This window comes from Dermacentor silvarum, chromosome 10 (genome assembly GCF_013339745.2).
Source record: "Dermacentor silvarum isolate Dsil-2018 chromosome 10, BIME_Dsil_1.4, whole genome shotgun sequence".
NCBI lineage: Eukaryota > Metazoa > Arthropoda > Arachnida > Ixodida > Ixodidae > Dermacentor > Dermacentor silvarum.
This window is the reverse complement of record NC_051163.1, coordinates 61,700,681-61,725,777: the sequence shown is the minus strand read 5'-3', so window position 1 is coordinate 61,725,777 and position 25,097 is coordinate 61,700,681. Positions and strand designations below refer to the sequence as shown.

Below are 25,097 nucleotides of genomic sequence, written 5' to 3'. Positions count from 1 at the left end.
TTCGCGCACTCAAGCCTACGCATCCAATACATGGATTACAGAGGCAAGCAGCGCGCTCGCGTTTGTAGTTTATCTCACATCTTCCGGTTCTGACCTCAACCGCCCACCTCCTCGGATTCGGCAAAAGCGATGCGGAGAAGCGAAGCCGTAGCGACTCTGACTTGCCGGCGCTTCTTCGACGGCTTCGAGCCGGGTGCGAAAAAGTGAAACCAGAGTCGCACATAGGGGTCGTCCTCCCCACGAAATAGCCAAGTCAGCATCGGGTCTCTTGCTTGGGGTGGGGGTGGGAGACACCGCGCCTGGCCCGGCCTTATTTTGAGGGGCTTCAGGCTTTCTCCCTTCGCTCGCTTTCTGTCTGCAATTCGGGCACGAGCGACCACAAGTGCCAGCTAGGACTATCTCCTCTCCCCAGAGAGCGGCGGGGGCTGCAGTGGGACAGGCAACGGTCGTGAAATGTGGAGGGGGGGGGGGGGTGCGAAGCAAGCGTAGGGGGGGGGTGTTCGGCTCGGGGGGTGGCGAAGATGCACGGCGGGGTCGCGGGACGTTGACGTGACAAGGTCAGGCGCGCATTCCCTCCCCACCACCCTCCTCGACGGGGTCACCGGGGGGGTGCGAGTGGCTCCTTGCCCTGCGGCACTCTCCTCGTGCTCGCCCGGAGACCGTTATACTCCTTGAAATAGAAGTCTTGGTTTGCAACGTTTCAAGTGGCTGTTTTTCACGTGCGCAGAAATCTGGCTCGGGACACTTGAAGTGGCGGCTACCACGTGCTACTAGAAAGTGTGTGTGTGTGTGTGTGTGGGGGGGGGGGGGGGGGGGGTGGTGCTCGGGAGTATAGAAAATGAAACACAATGCAAGAAACGTCGTCACTTGGAACAACGGATAACGTTGCCGTCAACCTAAAAATAATCGTCCATTCGCCAGGTATGGGGCCTCAAATAATTAATTAGTACGTTATTGACTAAAAAAATTAAAAATATGTATTGTTAGAAGAAAAAACAAAGGGAAATTCTTCTGGTCGCACCGTAACTGCCTAGCCGACCTCCGACACCTGAACATTGGCCAGCGAGAAGGCGTGGGTGAGGAGGTGTAATGGAGTAAAAAGCGAGCAGACTAGAAAGAGAGAGAGAAAAACTTCATTTTCATGTTGGGAGGTGTGGTGAAAAGGCCCTCAGTCCAGAGCCTCGCTTGCGTCATTCTTCAGTGCAGCACCGATAAACGCCGCAAGGTACCGTTGGTCGTCGGTGCTGGTGGCTTCTGTCAGCCACCCGGCATGGGGTTTAAGGGAAAGATTTGTAGGGGCAGGCAAGGGAGGTGGGGGCGGTCCACAGGACCAGAGGATATGGGATGTGTTCGGGTGTTCGCCACAGTGTCGGCACGGTGGGGGATCCTCAGGTAATAGCCCGCGGAGGAGGTGCATTCGCGCTGGCATAGGGAGTGTTTCACTCTGGGCCTGACGGATGAGTACACCCTGATCACGGGTGAGCTCTTTAAGCAGACTAGAGGAAACCCCATTAAGCGTCGAAGTAATCTAAGCAATTGCGCATCTTGCTCTTGATTGCGTCGCGTGCGTTTCAAGCCTTAACTGGCTGCTCCGAGTCAGCGGCGCTAGCTGGCCTTTTTGCTCGCTGATAGACACGCACGAAACGATGTCAACGTTTCGGCAGGAGTCAAGAGAGACTCCGTTGTCTCTCTCTATTAGGCCTTCGGGTGAAAGCGACGACACGCGTATAAACCGGCAGAAAATCAGCGTGGCCGAATTTACACCCTAACATCGATTAGGTCGCCATCATCATCGGATACGCTCGCTCATACGTGTTATTGGAATGTAGCAACGGTGGCAGTTCGTGAAACGCATGCCCGCTGCTTCGCCCAGCTCACGCGTCGTCTTGTATGTGTCACCCTCGTTACCGACCTGTCCTCGGTGACAATACTAAGCAGCGCGTCCGTAGCTACATACGTATAGGCCCGTAACCGATTCCCTTCACTCGCTTTCTCTCCGAAGGTGCTAGAGACTAGCATCTCGGGTGTCGTCGGGCTCGATCAAAGTGCACTCAAAGAAAAAAAAAATACGCTCCAAGGTCTGTCTTCACAACAAACGCTGCGCATCCAAAACGTCCAATTGGGTTCGCTCCGGGCCCGCTCCGTCGCGGTCAGCGCGCCCGCATGGCTGCACCTCATCGCCGCCGGCGCTTTTCTAGGCCACGCTAATGCGCCCGCGATCCGCTCCTCATTCACGCAGGCTAAATCCGTTGAGTCGTCGTTGTTCTCTTCTAGGCGCTAACTCCTCGGCGCTGCCGGTGCGGGTGTATATACAACACGGCGCGTCGCATTCGCGCGAGCGCGCGCCAGCGGAGATCGACGCGCCTGTGTGGTTGGGTTCGCTCGCGCCCGGCTGCGTGCGCCCGCGGTGCGAACGGCCGTCTCGCTCTGTCGCGCACCGCCAAGCCTCGCTGCGTCGACGCTGCCCGCTTTTTTTCTAGGCGATGGCGCCTTTATTCTTCAATGCCGAGGTCTTCTCTATACTGTGTACCTCGTTTTCGTTGTCGCGTCGTCGAAGCGGACCGCAGCGCGTATATATAGTCCCTGTGGAGGTGCGCGTTTGTCTCGGCGAATCCTGCGTGCAGCCTTTTTTACAAAGCATGGAGCTCGCCTCGTACCTTTTCAAGCGAGGGGAGTGTGAACGAGCCTGGCTCGAGAGCATGCAGGAGAATTGCCAACACGTGCGTTTTGTATTGACTTGCTTCTTGTTCAACAAACGCGTGTTGCTAGCGATCCGGTGTTAAACATGGCAAAATTATACATGTAACTATAGTATATACGCACGTGGCACCTTTTCCGAATGTCTGGCAGCGCATCACCAGGCTGCTATAATTAACGCGCGGGTTTGTGAGAGTGCATTGAGAATTTGAGTTGTACGCGCTGGGTGCAGTGAAGCTGGGTGCGAACTGCTACCGCTGGTGCAAATATTAGTAGTAGTATACTTGTACGAAACGCCGATGGCGAGAACCTTGAGAACTGTATAGTGGATGTGGTTTCCTTGTCAACAGCAGTTGAGTGATGGTCAGTTGGTCTTCAGGCATATAGGAAATGTTTAGTAATCGTAAAAAGAACACATCGCATGTCTCTGCAGTGTCAACTATATGGAATAGTGCATATTTATACATCGATAAGAGGACGGACAGGTATGCGTTGCGGCGCGTTTTTCCGAGACGTGTACAGCGACTGTGAGATATCTGCGTGTTTATAGCTGCGCGGGGCCTCGTTGGGCTCCTGCTGACTTGTCTCTATAGAAGCTTTAGCGCATGTTTACTGTCATCGACACCTTTCACGTCAGCTGACCACAGCCAAGCCAATAGGCTTCGAGCGTGTACCGCATTTGCGCGAAACTCGTCGCCGTGCTATCCACACACTGTGCGCAGACATTCGACCCCGCAACGCTCGCAGCGTGTTATCACGGGTTATTCTCTCGAGCACCTCGAGCAGTAAACAAGACTCATTGGCAAAGAAGTGAATCGGAACGATAACGATGTCACGTGCCGGTGAAGAGGTAGTTGTCCCATATTCTCGTCGACAGGGTCTGTTTCCGTGAACCAGTTGACGGAGCCTATATATACATATACGACGCGGGCCTTATTAAGCACAAGCGCTGTCGAGCTTCTAAGCGTGGCGGGACCCGGCTGCCTGGTAGCGGGTCTTCACCCCACTGCACGGTATTAAAGTGCGACACAGAACAGGTGATCCGATCCTTTGGTTGGTCTCTTGTGGCGCAGGGTTGGCCGTAACTACGCTCGCCTCTAGCTCCGCGATACCGCGCATCGGGCCACTCGCGTTCTGCATTTTTTTTTTTTTTAATATTGGGTTGGGGAGACGACGGAGTGCCCGCGGCGCTCCTTGACTGGAGATCCATCAAGCACGTGGCAGGTACACACGATGGAAGGTGGGTCTCGTGAACGCGCCGGGATTTGGTATTGAGGAAAGCAGAGGGAGAAAGAGGGGAAAGAGTTCACTCCACGCCTCGTTAGGCTTTCGTTTCGGCAAGCGTTGCGAGCGATGCTGCTGTGTTGCACTTCGACGGAGGCGAGGCAGGGGCTTTCATATAGTATAGGAAGTAATGGTAGCAACAAAATGACAGCGCGAATTATATAGAGAAGCGCGAGAAGCAGCGGGTACGTTTTTTTTTTTTATTATTTCTATTTCATTATACGGTGACGGCGATTGACGAGTGATCGGTCGACCCGGTAACCCTGAAAGCCGGCGATGCAAGCAGCGATGCGCGGGCCTTGCTCGAGCGGGTGACGAGAGAAGGCGATGGAATGAAAAAAATATGGGCTGGGGGGCGTAAGACAACAAGCTGGATACCGTGGGAATGCAACGTGAATAAGGAATGCAGTGCTGGGAGAGAAAGATGCATGTCATGTGCGGCTAGCCTGGTAACCCACTGTTGTTTGCTTCGTTTGAATTTTCGCCCGCATTACGTGGTAGACCAGACTCTGGAGTTGGAGAGAGCGTTGACGCAAAGAGGAACGCGACGGCCTTACGTAATGATTGCGGTATAGCGTTTCTCGAGACACCGATTTCGCGTGCAGTGTTATCCCTGCTTACAACTGTACAAGAAAAAAAAAAGGAAAAAGAAAAGAGACGATGTGACGGAACGAGCGATATGGGGAATGCCATTTATTGGGGCGCTACAGAAATATGTTATGAGCTAGCTTTTTCTTTTCAATCTCCCTTCAATTTTACCTCTTTTTGCGCGTTTACTACATTCCAAGGACATACTGTGTCCCTACGACGCTTGCTAACTATAGAATGGTGTGCGTGCCGTGATACGTTAGGGATTACGTGCTTAAGTCAGTGCGCGAATAAGTAGCCGTTTATTCACGCTATTATTTGTCAAAGTCAATCAGTTGTATCGTTAAAAAAATATGCATAAGGAATGCGACACTCTGCATCCGCGAACAAGACCAGCAGATTAGTGCCTATATGTTTTTCGCGTTCTTTAAACCGGCTGGACTCCAGACACCGCGGCCACATCCATCGCTGACACGGAAAGTTATCCGCCCACTAGTGCTGCTCTCGAAACGCGCCGGCCTGAGTGACTGCTTGTAGTCCTCCTCCTCCGCATCCTCCCGCGTGCACACAATGTTCACTATCTCTCTCTGTCTCTTTCTCTTCCCCTTTTCCTTATCTACAGTGTAGTGTGGCGAACAGGACGATCTACTGGTAAGCATCCCTGCCTTCCGTCTCCCAGCTGTCTCTCTCTCTTCCCGTTATTTCCCTCTCCTCTCGCCTTTTTAACGAGAACACGGGACTTGGCATATCCACTCCGTCTTGTTTTCACCTTCGCCGGATCTCTGATTTTATCTTTCACGGCTGCTGAAAAATTCAAGTCCCGCGCTTCCTCCGAACGAAGCGTGCATCATCAAAAAGAAAGAAAGAAAGCACACAGAAGCAGCCAAGCAGTCGGGGATCTGCCAGCCACGGTTACCCTTCCCCTCGTCTCAGCGTAACCATCGAGCCAGCACTTGGGGGTAGCCATCTTTGCTGGGTTAATCTCTGATGGAATCCCCCTCCCTTTTCTTTTGCACCCCCCATAAAGGAGGAAGTGTTCTTCTTGGTCGGCGTGTATGGCGCAAGTGGACTCCACATGGCGTTCGCAGTCGCCCGGATTGCTGCAAAGCATCGGCGAAAGGGCGAGCTTATGTGCACCGACAGAAAGCACTCCGCGGTCGGGTCCCCCCCCTCTTCTTCGTGTTGGCGGGGCGGGAGGGGGGTCTCGTCGTCCAAGCCCCCGACGCCGCGGCGCGTCTTTTGAGCGCCACTTCGGCGTGCCTGATAAGGCAACAATGTATCTTTTGATCGACCGACTTCCTCGTGGGGGGAAAACGGCCCCAGCGGCCATCGTCTCCCGCCTTACTGTATACTCCGCCCTATCTTCTTCCGTCGCCTTCATCCCTCTACTATCTTTATATGTACATGTATATTTTAAAGCCGTCAAAAAGGACACTCTCCCCTCACTTGAGAGCGCATAAGTGACCTTGAAAACTGGATGAAAAGAAAGAATGTGGCTCCCCTTCGCGATCTCTTTTTTTCTTTGTGAGTCTTTGTCGCACTTTGATGTATGTTTCTTGTTTTTCTTTTTTTTCGCCCTCCTCTCAGGAGGTCAATGTTGCAAGCTCGCGTCGTGTGCAGTCGTTTTCCTCGCTCGTGTCGTTAATGCCCTCTCTTCTGTATTGTATGCTGAATTCTTCCTTCTTTTTTAATATATTTGCTTGTAGTGCGGAGGGGTCTGTTCCGCGTTCCGCGGAGATTACGTCACTTGAGTCCGCGTCACGGCTTAACGGCAGGTGGCGCTGTTTTGAATAGCGAAAAAAAAAATTTATAAAGAAGAAATAAAGAAAGCAAAAACAAAAAAGGAAGACAGAAGGAACTAATGAAAGCAAGAGAGGTGAAGTCGTTGGCGTGGAGTCTTAAAATAAGAAAGGTGCCAAATTATCATGCAACGTCTAGAGTGACGTAACTTTAATCAGGCCAGTTATCAAAGCACTCTGATCCGGCCTTAGAGAAGTTGATCCTTGCATAGCAAAAAAAATAAACAAAAACGAAAAATTCGACGAAGGCAGTTTCGTAAAATGTTAGCCGAATACGCTGACGTGTATACATGTATTAAAAATAAACGGTAGTGTTAATTTTTACCTGATAAAACCGAGAAAGAGAACAAACCAGCCTATTAATAGGACCTCAGTCTTTAGTAAGGGAACGACCTGCCTGACACGCTAGGTGTCAATCCTAAGTATCTAGCGTCTATAGTATCAATCTTGAAATTGCGTCACGAGCAATACGCGTTAATTGACATATTTTGCGCCTTCATGGCATTCCGTGCGCACTCTATATTCACAGGAGTACGATCATAAACCAGATGTTTAGTACAGCCTCCAAAGAAATTATACGTATTGAGAGAGATACATAGTGTCAATGAGGCGGTTGGAACTTCCGGTTGCAAAAGTAAATGTTTATTTTTTTTTTCCTCGTGCATAAAGACATTTTGCAAACGTTTAAACAAAGTTGACGGGAAGGCTTTTCTGCGATCACTTGTATAGCGCGAAGCGCTGCTACTTGTTTATAATTCATTTAGTCTCTCTCACTGAATGCTATGGCGCTTACGAGGTTTCAAGAGTGCAAAACCCTTCGGCGACGAATTCCGCGGAGCTCTACACAGGACGAGTTCCGCGTTTAAGGTTTAATGCCCTTAAATTTCCTTGTATCACCACGGGAATGCCATTAACGCCGAAGGATTTAAGGCAGCATGTACGGCCATTAACATCGGGCGCAAATACGCGTAGTGCCGGAGAGTATAGCGGGCGTCCCACCTCGATAAGAAAACGCGTATCAACAAACTGCCTCTCATCTCGTGAGAGATACAGTTCACGGAAAAGACAACACGCTCGACGCGGCCGTAGTAATTTGTAATGCCATTCAACCCGCCTCGGCCATCTCCGACTTTGAAGAAAGATCTGGCTCCGCGAAGCGGCGTGTGTCAAGACCAGGGCATCCTCCAGTGTTTCGTTTGCTTCTTCATTTCTTTATTATTATTATTATTATTTTCTTCCGCCAGCTGGCATGCTGGGCCGCGCCTGGCTGTCTGCTCGGTTTCTGTTCCTGGCTTTGGCTTCGCCGCCGGCTTTTCCACTACCCCCCTCTCGTGTTTACATTCCGCGCGAGCCTCGCTTTACGAGGAGCCGCGGGTGGGTTGCGACCCCTTCGAGCTCTCCAGTTTGCCTCTAGGGGGCGCTCGAATAGGGGTTGCCACATGTACGGGCAGCGGAGTGTGACACCGATCCGAGCAGAGAGGAGCAATTAGGGACAGGACCTTGTTATGATTAGCCACCCTTACGGCTCTTGCTTGTGTATAACTCATCTCGGTCGGCTGTCCGGGCTCTTCTTCTGTACACGGTGACTCTCGGATGCGCGCCCCGTTAAAAGACGAACGCGCGGCCCGAACTGGGTTCGCCCTGGGCTCGGGCGAACGTTTATTATATAAACTATAGCGTTCTTTTCGTTGCGGAGGTCAACGCACATTAGCCTAGTTAGACGGTGTGTGTGGGCGCGTTGTTATGCTTCGCTCGTTTGCGTTTGGTCCTGTAGTAATTCGAAGGGGGTTCTCGCGAACTGCGCTCGGGGGCTCTCGGGTCATGCTAGTGTGCGTTCCGGTTTACGACGCGCTGTACCTGGTTCGCCTCGGGAGCTTGAAGGTCCGTGAAGATTAATGTTGTTTTTGTCGCGCAGAAACGATATTCAAGAGCCGCGAGTGATCCTTCAGCGTTTTGTGAGGTCCCGAAGTTAAAGAACGAACGAAAGAAAGAAAGAAAGATCTACTGCCAGGTGGCTTCCCTTCATTGAATGTTTTCTTTCGCTGTGAAGAGGTCGATAGTTCTTAGCCTAATTATACTTCCTGAAGCGTTTTATCTTCACACTTTTTTTTTACCGATTGAAGGCTTGCTTTTGGTTCAACTGGTCTGTGCTATCGCTCCTGAGATAAGTGATAACCTATTCCTCCGCTACATTTACTTCCTTTATTTTTCCTTTTCCTCCCTTTTTTTCGTTTGTTTTGATTATTACACACATTCCTTAGTCGCTGGAGCTTATTTGTGGCGATTGGGATAGCCAGCCTGTGGTGGCCTATTTCCCCATTTGCTCGTCATTTAATAAACAAGAACAACAACAACTACAAGAACAACAACAACAACAATAACAATCTGCTCCTCTTTCTAGGCTTCCCTGCGCGCTTCGTTTACGAATCTCGCGGCCGTAATCGGGTTTGCCGTGAGCTTGGTCATGCGTGCGTGCTTTCTTTGTTTTTTAAATCTCCTCCAAGAGTAAACGTATACATTAGCCTAGTTACGCGCGGACTACCACATTGTTAGGATTACACGCGTTGCTCGAGCACGTCACCTCCAGTCGGCCGTGTAATTCCCGCCTCGGGCTGCGGCCTTGCCGACATTCCGTCTAACGTACGCTTCTGCTTTATTTTTGGGAACACCGTGGACATGCTAGTAAAGAATACGGGACTTCTCGCTTGGACGGGCCTCTGCGTGAGCGTTGTTATCGATCGAGGCGTCTAACTGGGCGGAGCCTGTGTAGTTATACGGCGGCTAACGTGTTGCTATACGATTAGTCGTTCCTTCCAGCGATGGTCGAACGGGCTTGACGGCACGATGCGTCTCTGACGCGTCGATAAGCTTTTCGTGTGAACGTTACATATATATCATCGGGAGGAAGAGGTGGGAGCCATCGTCTCGGATGGTTGCTCTTCTCGGCCCCGCGGGATCGTTTACTGTGATTCCAGTACTGGAAGTCACAAACGTGTGAGCTCGTAGCTCTCCTTGCGTGGGAACCGCGTTAGCTTAGCTGTGTAGTCGAGTTAAGCGCTAACCGATGCCCTGGCAAGACTGAACGTCTCTGCCACCTCTGATTTTGAGATGCCGAAATGACGACGCTCTTCGAGAAGGAGGTGCTCTATATACATGAAGCGAGGTTAGTTGTCTCTGGTGTAGTTATACGTGCGTCCTCATTTCTGTCCCGAAGGGTATCACGTTATTTAGGATAAGTCGCCCATTTTGCTCCGGCGCGGAGTTTCTCAAGACGTGGCTCGAGAACGTGTTAGCTTGTTAACTATTTAAATTCGCGCGCACGCGCACGACAAGTGTGTTCTCGCGTATCCTCATACCTTGTGCGTTCTGTAGTGCGGCTGTCTGGATGGTTTTATTTGCTTAAGAATTCGTTGCCATTTTAAACTGCTGCTATTTCATACTTCGAAAAGTCTGAATAAGAAGAAGCTTTAAGAGGAGAGTCGAGGAGGTACGTTTGCGGGAAGGGACGAAGTCGCAAATCGCCATAAGAGAAAGCGCACTCTAACGCAAGGAGTGTCAAATTGTCAAGGAAGCAAGCTGTTCTCGAAGGCAAGATATATGCTGTATGCAAAAAGAAAGAAAGAAAGGAAGAAGAAGAAAAAGAATAAAAAGCGATTTGGTGTTCGAGTACTGTAAAGGTAGCTTCACCGTGTCACTTGCGCGCGTGCGGAGAAGGCTAACGATGAGCCCCACCTTCGGTGGACATGAGAGAAAACTCCAGCTTGTCGGCGCACACGGCAAGGAGAAGTGACGTAGAGATGGACCGGGATAACGTAGCGATTATATATTCCGAAAATCTATTCCTTCACTCGCTTCGTCAGTGGTCAGAACGGCGCTGCGCCTGCGTTATCACCAGGATCGACCGGTCGTGAGCGGTAAGTGATAAGAAAGGAATAGAATCGCGCGAAAGGAATCGCCACATTATACCGATCGAGTCACGCAAGCTGATGTCCTTCACACAATCTATTCGAAAGCCAGATTTAGGAATCGCTGTTTGCAAGCCTGCAGTATCTTAGGTACGAGCCAACGGCTATTTGGAGATGGGGAGTGTTCAGCGTCGTCATGTTTCTGTAATAGTCGCTGACGAAGGCCGCAGAAATCTAACGCGATAAGAAAAACTATCGCGCTCAGAATCAGTTATACAACTCGAAAGCGTGGCAGTGCACTCGCGAGTTATTGTATCTCATATTCAGCACGATAGTGCCTGTGCCTCTCTATGTGGAGATGAAACTTTGTTCAAGAGTATGACTGACAGCTTTGATAACAGGCTGCTGCTGCTGATAAACAGGGTACCAATGCGATAACAGAATGGCATTCGTGTGCCCGTTCATATCTCTCTCGCGAATGCGGCAGAGGGATAACGCGATAACGCGAAGGGATAAGTCGCGCGCGGATAAGACAACTGTGGTTTTCTTGCACTGGCTTGCCAAACACGGCTCGCTTGCAACACGGATTCCTTCGCCTCGCAGGAAGCATGGCATCGAGAGAGAGAGAGAGAGAGAAAGATAAACACGAGGAATTCTCTGCAGGCGGTCGCGCTTGACGTGATACGGATGCCCCTGCGTGAATCATTTCCTCGAGGCATTGCGGCCGAACATGCGAACTCCCACCCACGGTGTGCTCACAACGCCGAGTTTGCACACCCTGCGTCTTTAGAACCGTGCAGTATACAGGCTATAGAAGCTTGAACGCATACAGTACGAGTCGCGTTCAATACGAGCTGCAACACGGTCCCCGTGGTCGAAGAGGGACCGCGTTGCATGGCGGAGCGAACATACGAAAAATTTGGTTTAACAAATGCCGGTAATTGGAACAGGGTTTAACTTTCCCATCTTTTTCGTATGCCGGCACCGCCGTGTGCGGTCTTGGGGCCTTATTTCTTCAGAAATTTGGAGGAACGGAGAACGCCTATATACAGTGTTGGCAATGGTTCATCTATCATAGCTTGTTGTCAGCGCATTACCTATTAACATTTGAATCCTTCTATAGTAAAGTACAAATGACTTCAAAGGGAAGCTCCCGAACCCGACATCATCGGTACTGAGGGTAATGCATCACTAAGAATCACGCAAACCAAGAGACGAGTTCCAAGAAAGGCTTCGCGTTTTCAAAAGGCGGCAACTGCGACATATCCACTGTGAGAGAGACAGTCTTTGAAGGTGACACTACACTTGCAGAGGGACGCGAGCTTTGAACTGCGGCGCATTTTCGGCCCGTAGCCATATCATTCAAGCCTGCACCTCTCTCTGCATTCACTCTTTTCCTCGTTTGCTTGATAATCAACCTAGCCAATTATACCTCGGTGTGGTCTGTCAAGGATTGTCGATCAATGGGGTTATAAGAACGTTATAACGCCAATCCCGGCTGTATACAGTTTTTTTTATTGCACCGCGCGGCTTCAGCTTAGCGGTCCTAAGTAGGTGTTGCCGGAAAAGCAAAAACATCCGGGACCCCATCACTCCTAACTTGAGAGTTCTCGAGCGAGCGCACGACTGGGGCTTGTGTGGTTGTTGCTCGCGCGACATGAGCTCGTGCACACACATGCCTCCTCGGAAAACGAGAGACAGATACGCTCCCGTCATGTTTCATCCGTCTCTTTAATGACTGTATGCGGCGGAATCCCCGGAATGCGTCGAGCGAAAACATTTGGCGTTCGCACCCCCCACTTCGCGTTCTCGCGTGTTTTGTACGCTCGGTGGGGGGGTATTGCCGCAAGCCCTTTTTACGCTCGCGGCTGGCATTTGTCACCATCGGCGCTGTCGGTGTTGCTGATTCCGCGGGTTCGCCATGTGGCGGTTTTTGTGTGTGTTACAAGCGGCGGGGAAAAACTGCGCAGTTGCGAGTTGCGATTCTTATTTGAGCCGCGCGAAGGGAAAGCCCAGAAAAAAAAATACATTATTGCTGTGTTGAAAGGGTCACTAAAGAGAGAACAAATATTAGTAGATTACTCTTCTATGATACCAAAAATAAAAAATAAATAAAGGCCACTCTTATGTGACTTGGCTGCGTGGTTCCGTCCGGGCATGTGCGCGCATTCACCGTTATCCTCTCCCACTTCTTTCAACTCCCCTTTTCCTTTCTTCCAACGCAAATATACGTTTATGGTTAACATCCCTGCTTTCTCTCTTTACTTTTTTCTCTCTCGTTTAGCTGAACCGCGTGACAAGCATACCGCCGTGGCTGTCTTCATTTAAACATTCTCACATGTGGACACATGGGCGCGCAGATAAACCAAATCAGCTGCCACCATCAGTCTGCAGACAGCAGCGCCAGCCCAGTCGTGGTGTCCGCGCTTTAAGCTCACGCGAGGGCTGAAACACAAATGTCGTCGAAGCGACAAATTATTTCGCGGCAGTATTTTTCGTTTGTTTAACTTCTGTCGCATCTGATCGTAAGAATTAGCCAACAAACAAAGACACCAAGGACAACATAGGGGAAATTACTTTTGCTTACTAATCCAATTAAAGAAATTATAGAATAATCGAAATGAAAATGGAAGAAAAAAAACAACTTGCCGCAGGTGGGGAACGATCCCACGTCTTCGCATTGCGCGTGCGATAGCTCTTACCAATTGAGCTACCGCGGTGCCGTTCTCCCATCCACTTTCTTGGTTTAGAGTGTTTCCCACCTGAAACACTTTAAACATATGCGTTTGTTATTTCGTGGCATATCTGTTACACGCACTTTTCTGAAGCCGTAGACCCATCCGCGTTAATGAAGGGAATTAGTCAATCAAATAAGCAAGCACTTCTCGCGACCCGGAAGTTTTATTTCGCCAGAGGTCGGCGACACCCGGCGACACCGCCCCCCCCCGTTTCGAGCTAATTCCTCCGTTTACGACATTCTCTCCTCCTCACCGCGATCGCATCCTCCATACCACGCGAGAGCATTTTTTTTTTCTCGCGCTAGGAAATTCGATGCAACACGCAGATGTTTCTTCGCCCCTTCGAATCGTGTTTGGGAGTCGTGTCCCAACTCAGGGTGTGGCCCTGCACCACCGGGTCGCGTGTGTAGCTGATATCAGGCTGCGGGGGTGGCAGACGGAATGTCCGCGCAACATCCCCTCCCCCCCCCCCCTCTACCTCCTTTCCCCATGCCTCGAATCGTCGCTCGCGTCCTCCCATCTTGCCTAAAACGTTCGGGGGGCGAAGGGGGTACAACGCGACGTATACCCCGGGATCGACTCGACGTGTGATTTGCGGTGAAGCGCAACCTCTGTACGGTACTATCGCAAGCTTAGATCTCCGCGAGCATAGGCAGGACGAACGCGAAAGTGCTCGAGCCCTTCGGCTGATTGCACCCTTTCGCGATCGGAGTGAACGAAGAATTCTCTTCAGCTGGGGCGAGTGGTATAAGGAAGCGAAATGCCAAGATGTGCCGTTCTGGTGTTTTTTTTTTTTCTTTATTTTTTTGCGCGACCCTTCGCGTGCCTTTCTACGTGGTGGTTTCTGTAATTTTCGGCACAATTTGTGGCGCTAAGTGATTTGTAATGATGATTATTGCGTACGTTCTCGTTCTGTAAGGAAAAGAGAATAAATAAAGGAACGTTAGCGGCCCTTATACTCTGTTTCTCGCACCGACTTTCAAACAGCGCTTCCTTCAATCTAAGAGGACTTTTGCTTCGAGCTGCGGTGCGATTGCTTCCAATCTCTTATTTTGGCTTTGAGTAGATCGTGACGATCTTTTGTTGAATGCTCTTAGGTTCCGATTGGATTCTTATCCACTTACAGCGGATTATCATCGAGTTACATCGTGGATAGCGTATTGATACAGCCCCCGTCCGCATAGCAACTGTAATTTCTTTATCAGAATTGTGGCGTAGCAAGACAAAAGGGGGCGACTAACCCAGCAACGTGTTTTACCGAGATCTCTAAATTTACGCAGGCGTTCAACCGTATCGGCAGTGTTGCAACGAAGCGGGAGAGACTTGAAGGCCTCGGAGGCAGAGAAATTGCACTTTGCAAGAAAGGCTACTACAAGGCGCCCCTTGAAACTTCAGCGTGCAGACTATATTATTTTTCTTTTTCAAGAACGCTAAATGTTAACAGACGATGCACTTTTTTCTTTCTTTCTTTCTTTCTTTCTTTCTTTCTTTCTTTCTTTCTTTCTTTCTTTCTTTCACTTCTCTCTCCTTTCTGGCAATTAGCCCTCCGCATCGCCGGCCCAGTATCTTCCCAAAGAGGAGCCGCGTTCCGGCTGGGGCCGAGGTCGTATCATTTTGTCAACAGGGGACACGCCGTTTCGCAGCTGGAGTGCGTGCGTGCGTGAAAACAACTGTAAACTATATATAAAAAAGTAAGAAACGAGCTATAGGGAGTGGGAGAGAAGGGATAGAAGAAGGGAAGAAGGAGAGAAGAAGCGCCAGTGGGGCTATAGCACCACTGGCGCTATAGGATCAAGCCAGCTGCATGCGTGCGACTCTTCATCAGGCGTGCCTTCCTCCTCCTCTTTCGCTTGCGAAGTCGTGCCGTCCGTTTTGCCCGTCCAGCAACTTTGCGGGCGGGGCCGGCGGTTTCCGTTGCTTGGGATTCCATTCCGGAGACCCCCCCCCATCCGCGTGCGTGTTTTGCGACGCAGCTTTGCTGCACCGCCAACACACAGCTGGGACCCGACCGCAAGGCGGTTCCCTCTGAGCGGCAACAAGCAACAGCTGGCCTTGGTCGGGCATATCGAGGCAACAGGGGTGGTTGCTGATGCGGGTTGTCCGCTCCCTCCGGCGACGTTGTCACGTGCGACGCGGTCGCGTTTTGTTTGGGGTATAGTGTTCTAGAATAGGGGTAGTGGGCTCAGATGACGGCTCCCCTTGAGGTCCTTGATGTCGCCTCCGAGAGATGGCGCTTCAAACATTCTCACCTGAAACGTTTTGCAGTCTTGCGCCTACGCTATGCGGGTTATTTCACTGCATAGCGTAAATCTAAAGGAGTTCTTGCTATCCGTATTACCTGAAAGGCATAAATTCGCATTTTGTGCTATATATAAAGTTTACCATTGTGACTGCGACGGCTCGGGCGGCGTTATCGATAGCCTCGCGAGTGCATGAATTTGGGCGCTGGTTCGCCACCGCAGTGGGCAGCTTGCGGTAGTTTGTAGCAGTTACTGTGACGATAATGTGAGCACGATGATTCGTTTTATATATATGAGCACGATGATTCGTCATATATATTGACACGTATACATGTTTATCTTTCACCGGTGGCCGCTTTCCATAGGCTAACAAATGGTTATTGCTCGCCTGTACCGGAAGTTTCTAGAACGTTATCGATGCTTCTTTCCGTTGCCTGTTTTCACCGACGCAATGTTATCTGATTGTATGACCGACGCGAATTGTCTAGAACTTTCTGGAAGACACGCAGGCACCAGGGAATAATCTGGAACGTTCGATGACTCATGTATAAAAGCCGACGCGTTTCGCCGCTGAGCAGATTTTCGACGATCGCCGACTGTGTTCGCCGCTTTCGTTGTGCTTCGAGTGTAGCTTGCTTTTGTGGGCACAGGTTCGCCCAATAAAGAATCACTTTCGTCATACACAGTTTTACGACTGTTTACTTCAGCGTCACTACTACGTGACAATATATATATATATATATATATATATATATATATATATATATATATATTGTCACGTAGTAGTGACGCTGAAGTAAACAGTCGTTATCACCGTGTAATCGTCCACTGCGGTCCACTAAGGCCAGTGTCGAGCTCGCGCCGCTCTCATTAGCAGTGGACTGCTGCCCAAGCTGACCGCACTTGGTCAAGTTGCGGGCAGTTTTCTTGCATCATAAATGCATATACACGACGTGTGGGTACACATCTCCGGAAAGAAAAACACGGCGCATATATTTATGCAAAAATTATGTTCCTTAAAATATCAAACAAGCTTATTTCTAATTGTATAATTGTAATTGAATTCGAGCAATGATTTCAGCGGGCAGGCGGCATTGCTCTTTGAGCGCATAAAATTGCTTTTGTTTTCGAATGCACTTTCAAGTTCGTGCAAATTTATTAGGAACAGCATCGAAACAAAAGCGATGTACACTATTGTTGCAGCAGTGAAAAATAAGCAAAATCAGCACAACCAAATAAGAATACTCAAAGTACTGCACAGATTCCAAAAATATTACAAATCTCCCTGCTAGTGCATGTGGAAAATATTTCTTTTTACGTACAACAATAACAATGTTTACAAAATAAAACAAACCATTTTTTTCTCAAAGAGCACACACTAGATACAAAGCACTTTTAGAGCATGCCTAAGAATATGCAGTACGGCGAAATGAAAAAAAAAAAAAAAACTCTTTGCCGTTAACGACGTCAACGAAGTCTCTGATTATGTAACGCGGCTCAAAGTGCAATTCGCACACGGCAAATGTCTGATCAAGCTTCTTGTCTTCACGGTGTAAGTTTCTTTCTCACTGATGTCTCCTTTTTTCGTCTTGTGGGACGGTGAAAAGAGACGCCTTCGGCGAGTCTTTCACTCGACTATAGCCTGTCCGGCACCCTGGTGAAAAAAAAAAATGTGGTTGATCCCTCTTATATAGGAATCGGTATAGAACACGAAAGTGAAACGTGTCTTCACAGAAGTAGTGTAATGTTTATTGCACATTGATATATAATGTCTATTGGTGTTTTGTGGCTAAAGCGCCCTTAGGCGTTGATGCACCCACGCTGACGCCTGGTGGCACGTCTCCTCCGTCACGACTACCAACGTCGATGACCATGAGCAACCGTCGTGCATATGGAAGCTGCACTACGCTGCACACGCTAGCACAACGCGAAAGACGAAGCACGTAACTGACACACAATACAACGCGCAAGACAAAGCACGTAACTGAATCGTCACCGAGTCAAATCAGCGCGTACAGCGCGTCGTAATTGCAGCCTCCGCGATCAACTTCAGAACCATTTTCAGCGCTAATTGCGGAGGCCAAGCTCCGCTGTGCTGAGTACGGTGAACGCCACCACCTAGGTGGCGTTGGTAGTGCTTCTTGATGCCAGCGTCCCTTCGAATGCTGGCATCGAGACGTCGTTGTGCTGAGACCACCGAAGCGTTCACTGTCGGTGCGCGTTAGTGTCATAATGCAGTACTTCTCTTTTCTGCTCGTAGGCGGCGGCACCGCCCCGAGCAAGAGCGCGGGTACACGGAGGAGTGTTAGATATATAAGGCGCGTCTGTGTAGCTCTCTGCAGATGCGTTTGTGGCGCAATGGGTTAAACGCTCGGCGATCTATCGTCGCGGACCGAGAGGTCGTGGGTTCGATTCCCAAATTTTGCATGTTTGTGGAACTTTTTCTTCTGGTTTCTTTCTTTGTATTATGTTCTATGACGTATTTCCGTGACGGAAATACGTCAGTGAAGTCTTGGTGGACCCCGGCATAAAACACTTTCGTGTTAAAACAGTAATTGCGCCGGAGTTTCTTAGCGCACCGTAGAACGAGCACAAAGGAAGTCCGAGGACGTTGCCGAGGCAAGTCGACGAACGTTGCACTTTACAAAAACAATCAAAATCAAGTTGATTCGCGTCCTCGTGTGCAGACTGCAGCAAGTGAATGGCAGTGACGGGAGCGCACACGCTGGCACGGGTCTTCAGGTGGAACTAGCTCCAGCGCCCCTAGCGGCCTCCGGCTCCGGCGACATGCGCGGCTTCAGCTGGAAGCGTGCGCCGCATAGGGCAGAGAGCACACTGCCCAATATTCTAGTACACTGTAGTTTGGGGACACGAGTCGCTGTGCGGCGGCACCGCACAAAAAAAAAAAGAAAAAAAAAAAAGAAGCGTTAGAGAATGGGGAGTGGGGTGTCACCTGCTAGCTCTCCGGAAGAGAATGCCTGCCGCCCTGCCCTGGTGGCTCGCTCTGGTGTCTGCGATCTATCGCTCATGCACGAGGTCGTGGGCGCGATTCCTGGCGGTTAGAGGCCGCGTTTAATGAGGACGGAACGTACAAACGCTTGTGTATAATTAGACATGTTACGTTAGATATAATAGATACGTTAAAGAAGGTCCAGGTACGCTCAAAATATATTCCCGAGCCTTCCACTGTGGCGACTTCCACAGCCACTGCAGTGAAACATTAAACCAATGAATGAATGAATGAATGAATGAATGAATGAATTGAAAGATAGTGCTGTACGCGCCGCGGTAAAGTTTCACTCACTTGCTGGCTTAATTGCAAGAGATGTTTATTCATGAAATGCTGCGATCACTCCTTGACCGAAGTATATGCATATGAGTGTGAAAGGGGCTGGCCTGCAGAAGTTACAGGCCAGCAGTAGATGATATCTTACGATGACATATTACGAACACAGGTACGCGTGTGCAGTATCACGTACGTTTTCGGAGCGCGGGGTCCGCAAAAAAAAAAAAAGAAAGAAAAACGGTATTTCTGAATATTTGTAGCTCGTATACCACCATCCATTTCGCATAGATAGCGTGCCTCATAACCAGGTTGTGCTTTTGGCGCTTAAAACCCCGGATTTTTCATGTTGATCCTCCAGATCACTAGAAGAATTAGATTTCTGTTTTTTTTTACTCTCTCTCTCTCTCTCTTTTTGTGGGCAAGCCTCCGTGAATGTTCTGCACAAGTCATTCCACACATAGAAAAAAAAAAAAAGAAAACGTTTATTGGGGGGAAACCCAGGCTCAGTTGTTTGTTCGAACCATCTGTAGACACTTTTGGTCAACGCTGTAAGACGCTGGTAAAAAAAAAAAAAAAAAAAAAAAAAGGAGAGAGAGAGAGAGAGAGGGGGGGAAGAGAGAGAAAAGAGAAAAAAAAATCGGGCTGCACCAACACACGTGCGCTTTCCGACTTCCGGTCAGGCGTGGCGGCTCCATTCGGGGGTAAATAAATACCGTGAAAAGAAATAAACATTTGAAACCCTCCGGCGGAAAGGAATTCGTCATACGGTTGGGAAAAACACGGGCGGATATAGAGGGAAGAAGAGTCTGGCGGAAAAGGAGGAGGAAGGCCTGCTAACCAGATCAGCTAATGAAAAGGGGAGGAGAAGGAAAGAAAAGCAGAGCGATGTTCATGAACGAACTTTAATTGTATGAAGTATCCCGAAATTAAAGTTGCCGAAGTCGGCTGTTTTCATGAATGAGTGTTATTGCTTTCTCATTTTATTAAAATTTATTGCCCCCCCTTTTTTTTATTGTTTCTTGTCTTCATCCTTTTCTTTTCGCTCTTTCCGATTCCTTTCAATTTTATTTTTAAATTTCATCTTTCACCCTCATTATCAGGAGTAGCACGTAAGGCACTTCGCTATAGGCTAAACATCAATGGCCCTCATTGAAGTCTCTCTCTTTCTCTCTGTAGTTTGAGTTTCGTGATTGGAGACCGAACGCAGAAAGTCGTGGAAGTCCTGAACGACGAGCACTTCGTTGGAAAATTGCACAAACTCAAACCGGCGACGTGTTGTGCATGTTACATTGAATTTCTCGTATGTGGAACCACAACTGCGAAGAACCACCACAAGACCAAGCCAACTAATACGAGTAATCGCACTGACCAAGTGAAAAGTTAACCTTGAAAGTGCATCAACATCTCGTGTAGCAGTCCTGTGGTGAAGGCCCGTATTTGTATACTTACCGAGTATAGGCAGACATAAGAACTGCTTTTAACGGGTACACAGCAATTCCGGAATCTAGTAAGGCTTAATTTTAGGGCGCGTGCAGGGAATTAAACGCTAGGCAAATTAACAGCTTTTGTAACCTAGTCTGCACACATGTCGCAGTGATCCGCACACATCGAGGTCTCGCAGGTGTTGGAACGAATCGCCAACACGGCTTTTCGGCAACACGATGTTTTAAAAAAACAAATACTTGTGGAGTGAAGATGACGTTCCGAAAGTGAAGCCGGCCCGCCGCCGCCTTACCAGGGGAATTGAAAAACGCTGTAGCATATATAGCGAAGAATAAATAGGAAGTTCTTTGCTCTGACTTTCGGCTGGTTTGAGATGGCTAATTTTGCACTATAGACACTGGTCGACGTGTACCTTTGTGTGCACTTTTTTTATGGTGACACGTGATCGTATTGACCAATGGTATGGGAGGTCGTGATGTCGCTACTCATAAACAGTAACATTTTAAACTTCCTTGGTTGCGATGAAGCACGCTTTAGGACAGAACCGGAGCATGCCTCGTAACGGTAAACTTCTCCACCTTGGAACGTTCGCTCTTATATACATATTGAAATAGAACGTAGCTGCCCGCAGAGTGAGACGAATGAACCCATGATCCGAATATGCTTTGAGGTGAAGAAGTTGAAGCTTTTCTTTTAACCACCCGAGTCTTGGCCAACACGCCTCGTAGGGAGGGGGGGGGGGGGGGGGGGTATACGTGCCACAGCATTTAAGATCCTCATCATCGTCATGTCTCCTCTTAATGTAAGCTATAGAACTGCGGGACGTGAAAATAACACCGACGGGAGGCATCGTTCCTTTTGTCATGCCAGCTTGCCCTGGCTTAGCGAATGAACGCGCTATGACAGTGACACGCTCGCAAGTGGCCGATATGGAATCGGGACGAAGCATTGAGGATCGTATAAAGCGAACAACCGTACAAAGCGAACAACCGTACGAAGCCAACTAACCAACTAACAAAGTGAGAGTTTCCGCTGGCTAACACTTCCGTGACTATAGGTTATAAATATATGCGCGTATAAGTATCATATACGTATATGCAGTGGAGTGGGAGCCACCACCGTACGTCAGTTAGGGCAGTACCACACGCGTCATGCTCCGGTTGCGGGTTTGGCTCATACCGGCGGCAAGGTTGCCTTTTTCTTCAGCTTTCGTTTCCCATTCTTTGTACATGAAGTATATGGCAAATTTTGCCCCCATGTACAATTAATCGTACAGTTGAATAAAGCGATCAGTTAACTCTCCCCCTATGCGGTTTGCTTTAGGCTTGGTATGGTTAGCAAATATCGAGCCCCGACGGGTTCTCCTATTTTTACTCTCTCGTATACAAAACAGTCCTGGGCTGTTTTCTTTTTTCTTCTTCTTCTTTTTTTGTTTGCTGCGGGACGGCTTTTGCCTGGGCGTGTACTGTAGCGGTTGTGTCTGTGCCGACACCCTCATTGTGTCGTCGGCGTGATGGCCCCCTCTTTCTCTGGAGGCGAGCGACCACCGCTGAGACTCGGGCGACCTTGGCGCCAGTTTGGCAGCGCGCGCCGGAATATGCGTATGCATAAACGGGCACCGCACTGCATGCTGCGCCGCGCCGTCCGCGTTGTGTACGGGCGCCAAACTTTATGGCTTCCTCCTTTCAAGGACCCGTTGGCACGCGTCACAGTGCGTCACCCTCTCCTGTACTCTGTCTGATCCGTCGTTGGGCGCGATTATAGGTCTTGTTAAAGATGGAGCCGGCGCGTGTCTTTCAGGGCTGTTGTTTGTGGAATGGGAGAAGAAAGAACTGCGTTAATTGCGGTGCTCGCGTGTAGAGATGTGTCCTGTGAATAGCGTAGAAATTTGAAGTTGGGCTATATTACTGTGTGTTGGGATAGCCGCGGCTCTGGTGTCGCCTGTACCTTTTCGTTTCCTCAATTATCACTAAACAGCGACAACAACAACAAGCCGGTGCATCGTTTATACAGTAAGTTGAGCGCGAACCACGTGATTACCTTGCAGACTAAGAAACACATCGCTATCAAGTTGTGTGGAATAGAGCACGGGCTGTTACTAACGAGTTGTTGTGTTGACCGTGACTTGGCATACCCGCCATATGAACGAAACAAAACGCGTCACCGATTTTACAAAAGTTTCACAACACGCATATATATATATATATATATATATATATATATATATATATATACCTTGGAACCCACTTCGCCACGATTTTGCAGATGATATAGCCTTAATTAAACACGTCATGTTCGTTGAATGGAACACACAAGAGAAGCACTAGATTAGTTTCGACTCGTAGATGGCTCTTTCAGAACCATCTCTTCCGTTCCTTCCGCGAAGAAGAACGTTTTATTATCCTGGAAGAGGGAAGGAACAGCTGGTCTCGGAATTTCTCCCGCTAAACGCGGCGCCGATGACGTCATGAGGGTGTCGCGAATTTAATCGCAACACCCAGTCGATTGTGGCTGCTTGTGTCCGGTGGGAGAAGCCACGATCGCGTTTTTGTGAAGCAGAAACGTCCCAAGCCGAACACCCCACTACCACACACCTTGATGCCTTCTGGCCTCGGGGACTTTTATCAGATAGGCGTTGACATCTTCACGGGCGAACGGCCACTGCGACAAGATATATAGATATAGACACGCCACTGGCCTATATACAGTGCATGCTTGAGGAAGTGGTACTTGAAGTGAGAGGGGAGAGAAGCGATGGACAATGATGTTCGCGATGCAACTACTCCATCTGTTTGTATAGTAGAAGTAGACGCTCTGCCTCTTTATACTCTACCGGCGCAACATACGCTGTTCTATTGACACGGCCGTATTTATTTGCACTTCGTGTGCAACTTTCGACTGTGACGCTATGAATCATGTCGGTTCTCACGCACAGCTCCGTGATTGCAGTGGACGCCCACATCTAAATTATACAACACAATGGACAGTATACAGAGCAGCAATCCTTTCAGCTGACACAACCTCCAATCTTACTAATGTCTAGGAAGCAATGCGAGCGAACGCTTTTTCGAGCATTTTGTATATAGCTCTGGAAACATCAACCTCGTTTTCATTCGTCTGTTGACTCACGTAGCAATCGTTATGGGTCGTTCAAACTGAAACAGCCGTTACATGCGAACACACATGCCCTGCTTGCTTGCTTTGTGCTTTCGTTCCCCGAGTGCTTCGTGGTCGCTCTCAGCGGTGATCTCAGCGTCGGCACTCGGTACACACACAGCCGCCCATCTGGTACATGCACCATCCATTCGTAATCTCATATGACCCCCCCCCCCCCCCCCCTTCCTGAGGGACGCACTCTCGCGTCTACCGCCGCTAGCTGTCGTCAAAGCACGCGACCAGCGCCAGACGTCGCATAGCACGCGGCGTCGCATGAAAGCGTGCCCATTAATCCTAATTGCTCTCGCCTCGAGGTAATGGAGGGCCAATCAGCGGCGGCGCGTGCGCGTACGTGTTCGAAACCGCGCGCTCGCTCTTCGCCGCTAATGAGAGAGCCCCGCGCTAAAAGGGGGGGATTGCAAGTGGGTGAGTGCGGAGTCCGTTGACTATAGTCTTCGTTTCATGTTGACGAGACGAGCGATGTGCCGCGCTTACCGTATCGGCTCGTATGAGAGCGGCACTGCCATCCTTTCCTAGCGAAGGAAGAATGTAATCATTAATACTAGTAACAACAACAACAACAACAACAACAACAACAACAACAACAACAACAACAACAACAACAACAACAACAAGAAGAACAAGAAGAAGAACAAGAAGAAGAATAAGAAGAACAAGAACAAGAATAATAATAATGCAGTTTATATATTCACGGAGACGGCCTCACGATATGAACCCCAGCTTCTATGGCCCTGATTCAGCCTATCTCTGCCTGCGAATGTCCTAAACTGCACAACGCCAAATCCTGTTTCAGTAATAGACAAAAGATTTGCCTGTTCTGCCTATTACATAGGACCTGGCCATTTGCACTTGCTTTTTTCTCATACGAACATATCTTGCACGGGAATGGGAGATGGATTACTCCTATGGGGCTATGTTTTACCCCTAAATCCAAGACTATGGCGACGGTATTCCTTAGTTCTTCGGAACGAAGTTCGGAAGAGGAGGAAACAACTTTATTTTCTTAATTTGGCTTAGTGAGGGGTGGGGCTACCAGGTGATGCCTTACAGCCACCTCCTCGACTCTTTTGATGGCCCGAAGTTGAACCTCCAGGTTCGGGTTCATGAGTATCGCTTCCCGCGCTTCAGGCGAGGGAGGAAGTCCCCGAAGTAAGTTCGCCAGGGAAGTCGAAGACAACGTGCGGAAGATGATGTTCATGACGTACATCTTGGTTGACACGTGTCTGTACACGCCAAAGAGCCTTTTGCGATGACAAACACGGTAACCTTCCGCCGAAAAAGAAAAGGAAATGAAGAACCTAAAGATCTTAGACGCACACGCCAGGGACTGTGCTCGCGCAAACGCGGTATATCTGCCGGCACGCCGGGCACTCTGCGTGGTCGCCCTCCGAGGCGCCGGATGTACGCCCGATGAGCACGAGTCGCAAGGCCGCTCCGTTTGCCTCCCTTCCTCCCTTCTCCACCCCCCCCCCTCCCTCCTCCAACGCTCCCTCCAGTTCCTCGTCTTTAGCGAGCTCCGCAAAGACAGCGCGACGTGGTTCGAAGACGCCGAAATTGCGTCGACGCTTTTGCCGCTACGCTCTCTTGAACAGCACGTCGCAGAAATGTTACATATGGCACGGACCTCGGAACCAAAGGCGCCCAACGAACCCTGCAAGATGCTTTGCGCAATGATAAGCCGCGGATTGGAGAGTTGTTTTTCGGAGCAAGTGTTCCGCTCGAGGAGCCCGGCTAAAGGGGTTAACCCTGCTAACCATGAAGCCGTATGGGTTATGGTTAGTAGTAAAGGGGCCAAGTTTATACAAAAGGGTTTCTTTTGTGAGATTAGTTCCGCCATCTTATTCCCGGTCGCCTTCGCTAATAATATGTCTGACGTCAGGATAGGCTGGGACTCGTTCTTACGAACAACGCTTGCGTGTAAACATTTTTTGGTATGCCGG

The 25,097-nt window shown here is 49.4% G+C and overlaps 1 protein-coding gene across 1 annotated transcript in view; it reads left to right on the top strand.

The window, feature by feature from the left end:
• The window catches only part of LOC119465794 (caveolin-1-like), a 94,102-nt gene that overhangs the window by 19,992 nt on the left and 49,013 nt on the right, over positions 1-25,097 (top strand). The gene's annotated exons all lie outside the window — the stretch shown is intronic.